We start from the raw sequence: 4,910 nt of genomic DNA, 5'->3' as shown, positions 1-4,910 counted from the left end.
TTTTCATGGTTGCAAACATGCAAATGGCATGTTTGCCATCTATGCAACAGATCCTAATTTTTTTTATTTTACCAAATTTATTTTTACCAAAATTGGAAATAAAATTGTGTATGCGTGTATGAAACTAGAATTTTTTTTTTGCTGAAAGTAAAAATGTAACGTATTATATAGCAAAAATGTATTTACTTCAGTTTTATCCTGAAGGGTCTCTGCTTATATTAGATATTATAAAATAGATATAAAGGTTTTATAAAGCTTTTAGGTGTGATTTAATGTAAAATTAGAATATTAGTACAATGTTATAACTAAATAGTTAAACTCATGCTTTACAGCTCATAGGTCCTTGGTTTGATTTCCGTCCTGGAAGCAGCATGGAGTTTATGCGCTCTCTGTGGGTTCCAACCAGGTGCTGAAAATAAACCGGATATTTAAGTCCTATGGGAGAAAAGTGCTATACAAATGCTATTGGAGTGCAAATTAATAAAAAAAAAATTGTTGTGGCAGTATAACAGTTAATTCATGATTGTGTTCAATAAATGTGAATCACTGTTCGATTTTTGACTATTACAAAAAGTAACCATAGGTCCACAGGGATTACTGACTTCTGGAAAGTTTGTGCTCTGTTACCATTACAGGAAAGTTGTTGATAATTTCAGCTTTTCAGGAAAGCTGGGAGTCACAGGCAATCCGTGGGTGACAGGAGACAGCAGAGACAGTATCAAGCTTTCTAGACGTGGAATATTAATTAAAATGTCAAGAGACAGATTATGTCTATATATATGGCAGAATCATCAGGAAATGTGTCCAAATTGATCATTTAATGAAGAAATGTAATAGTAAGTGTTCTCCAAGGAAACATGCTGGCAAGCAGCAGTGATCTAGCTATTAACTTAAAGTAGTCCTACAGGAAATGCTTAATAGATACTGCTTTGCAAACTATGGGGTTGTAAGTACAGAGCACCAAGTTGTAGCCACATAATTACAGATACTTAATATTTTGTGTCTTAAAGTAAAAAAAGGAAATAGATACAGAAGTCCATAATAATAGACTTTATTTAGGGAAAAGCACTTACAACAGACACATACATTAATGCATTTTGTGGTGCAGCATCTAGTCATAAAAATTTTAAATATAAAGTTTAATCTGCAGCAGTACCAATTACATGCTAAAAGTGGGCTATTACAATTGTGACATTGTCATTGTTATTGTGATCATTTTGATTCAGTAGCAAAAAAAGATAAATATTGAAGTGTTAACAAAATTAGGACCTCCACCCCCTACCCCTGGGCATTTTCAACCTGGCATATTAGACGTTCGGGCTTTTATCCACAGGCATCAAAGTAGCAAATGTAACATTTTAGCAGATATGTAAATCATGTTCTTGTGTTAAGCATAGGGTGTCACTAGATAAGGAATAGGGTAAAGGTAAATGGAAAGTCTTAATTATCCAAAATGTACTAGTCCACCACAATGCACAAAGTATGAGATTGCATTAGCGCTAACTCCTTGCACTTCTAGTTAGAAAACTCCAGCAGATAGTTATATATCATTATGTAGGTAATCTTCCGGAACTATGTTCCTAAACTGCAACCTTCAGGCTCCCTAACAAAAAGTTAAAGTTTTACTTTAATCTGTGGTCATGTAGTGCATTAGGACATTAGTTGTCTCTTCTTAAGGAATAAGAAAGTAACTGTCTCATGCTAGGAGTATGATAAACTATATTCCTTTTGGGTAGTACTGTGGTGCTAAAATGCCATCTGAATGATTTGAATCAAATTTCAATGATGTGGTATTTAAACCTATCATTTATTAGTTAGCTGTGCTGTAATTTTACAGGGGGTCTACAAAAAGCACCTCTTCCATAACTTTATTATAGCACTTTATTTTGGTTAGTGGTTAGTGATGCCATAGGAAGCCAGGGAAATCACCAATGCAGGGATCCTGGAATGCCTAAAACAATGTTTGTCAACCAGAGTTCCTGGTTAGGGGTTCCTTGAGCAATCAGGTGCCATTCACGTCAGTTACTAACTTTTTGGCTATTTGTAAGAGTGTCATTCTTCCTATCTCTTTGTCCAACAATGTAAGGCACATTCTTCCCAATGACCACCCCACTAATATACTGTGATCTGTGAATATAGTACTTATTGTCAGGCATTCCCTAAGACCCGAAAGTTTTTTCAAGGGGTTCCCCCATGTTAAATAGGTTGAGAGACACTGGTTGAAAACTATTTCTTGGTCTAGATTTCTTACACTGCTCTGCCTCTGTTAGGAATCTGGCTGAAGTTTAACTAAAATGTAGACTTGGCATGTAACACAAAAGTAAGAAGATAATGGCACTAGATTAGTTAGAATTTTCATTGTTGGTGTTTAATTTTAATTAAGTACTGTTAAACAGGTATTGGCTTAGAAGGAGATCTTTTTACCAATTTGTCGGGTAGGTGGCTGAAACCTTCCTGACACAGAAAGGTATTAAATAAACCTCTCTGAACTCTTATGTTCCCTTATGGGCACTAGGGTAGCCTGTAAGCCAGATGCCCTTTTTTGTATGTTGTTTCCTAAATAAAGCAGACAGGACAACCCCTGCATTACAAGCTACAAGATTTGTCTCCTTTTTTGATACCCTATCCCCATTTGAAAACTCAGTTTGCAACCAAAAATATAACGAAAATTAATTAAAAAGGTATTCTTACCCTATACCCTAGAGTCTAGCAACAATTAGGCGATGGTAATGTCAAAGTTATATGGTGAGCTCCTAGGAAAGTATTCCAGATCTCAGACAGACTTGCATTGTGCTGAGCTATAACAATGTTTGTTATATTAAATCATAAATTACATTTTCTGTAATATTTCAATATTTACCATTATGCTTTATGATAAGATTCAAGCTGTCCATTGTTGTAACTGTTTAGTCAGTTGATTTTTTTTTTAAGTTTCATTTGCATTCATGTATAAACAATACTTTGATTTATGTAGTAATAAAAACACTAATTACAAAACTTCTTATCATACAACTAAATACAGAATGCAGACGCTGCACCATTCCACGCAGTTCCTTAGCTCTAATGAGCTGGTTGGCTTATATTAATTCTCTTTATGTTAATCAAAAGTCTGTAACTTCCTGTACAGCATGTTCCTTGTCTATTCTCATGGGGAAATCATTGGCCTAGAGTTCTTTCAAAGGAACTGAGCTGGCTGCAACTTTCATCTGTTTAGTCTGAGGATTATAGTGAGGGAAGCAGACACACAGGATGTGATTCAGGGCTAATCACTCTGCTCTAAAAGAAATACTATTTTATTGAGCATAAACGTATGTTACTTGTCAGAGAAGATGTAGAGGAAAGTGTGATGGACTTAAGTGTCCTTCTGGGGTGAAGATGTGTAGAGCACTGTATTGTTCAGATATACTGTCCCATGATAGCTTCCTAGCTGGCTGCATGTTGGATCTTACCCCGAAAAATGTTTCCAGATTGGCTGTCTTTTACCTTGTCAGCCAGCAGACAGGAAAGGCAGAGGTCAGATCTTTTTATTTCTGTGTGGGTCATCTCTTTAAATGACTTGAAACATAGCAGATGGAGGGAAATGTGAGTTAATAACCAGACACCAGAAAGAGTTGAGAATCATGTGATGTGTGATATTAAAAAGTATAAAAAAATGTTTCATGACTAACAATTATTTTGATTATCAGCCAGACCTTAGTGAATGTATTTTTATTCCCAAGAAAGAATTATTTCTGTCTTTGAACTTAAATGTGTAGAGTTATAGCAATGGGAATATAGGGAATATTAGGAAATTAGGACATTTAAGGTAAAAGATAGGGATAACTTGAAGATAGACTTTAGGCAAACAGCTAAATGTATGGCTGAGAAACACATATGTAAACTCTTGTATGTCTAGGGATTTGTATTTCTGTACAACTAATTTATGCAATACATTCACATTCAGGTAGAACAGCTAGTAGGGTGGTTTCATTTTCTCTGCTTTAGTTAAACTGTTCATAAACCCAAGAGACAAAAAATAAATCATTTAGCCACAGTAACTATTGTTTTTTGTGCTATATATGATGCTTGGATACATTGGTTTTAAATCCCAGAAAGCTTCCCTTTCGACAATGGCTACCTGTAATTTTAGGGACTTTATGGGTTCCAATTGTGAAACATGTGCAGTGCACATCAAGGGCATCCATTTATTGTAGCGAGAGTATCATGTAAATGCCCTTGATGGCTTGACTTGAAGTTGCCTCAAAGCATATATGTGCCCAGTGGGAAACTTGCTATTGAAGTGCATACTCCCCCTCATCTTCCTTTCCCCTAAACCCTTTCAATTTTGTACCCTCTTGTGTTATACCATTTTCTTTCCTTTTTTTATCTGTTAATTAGCTAGTCTTTTAAGGCTTGCAAAGGTGAAGAGCCCAGGGGTTTGTAGGCCTCCATGGTATTCATGGATTCAGATATTGACGCAACCCTTTGAGGCAGACATTTTCAATGCCCAGTGGGAACATATAGTTTCTCAGTAGACCCTACCAGACCCTTTGGTCTTTTACTCCAAATTTAAAGGGGAAGCGAATTAGGGCGTTGAAAGTATGGAAGTGATTTATAGCTAAAGAAATATAATGAAATTTGCATTTTTTTAAGTTATAATGCCACCTTAAAGGTCTGTTACTAATATTATTATTAGATGATGGGCAATGCATTTACAATGCCTGTACATATAAAAGATTGAGAACCCTTCTTTAACCTCCCAAGCCGTAACCCAGAGTGTGCCTCTGGGTAAAAATACAATAGCTGAAAGTGGTAACCCACGAGCCACATTCAGGGTAGCTAAAAGAATAATAAATAAAGCGTTACCTGGTCTGCCAGTGTCCTCCATTGTCCTGCCCGTCTGCTCTCATCCTCTGGCCGCATCCTCCGCC

The sequence above is a fragment of the Pyxicephalus adspersus genome, chromosome 6, assembly GCF_032062135.1.
Source record: "Pyxicephalus adspersus chromosome 6, UCB_Pads_2.0, whole genome shotgun sequence".
NCBI classification, from domain to species: domain Eukaryota; kingdom Metazoa; phylum Chordata; class Amphibia; order Anura; family Pyxicephalidae; genus Pyxicephalus; species Pyxicephalus adspersus.
Note: the sequence above shows the minus strand (reverse complement) of the source record.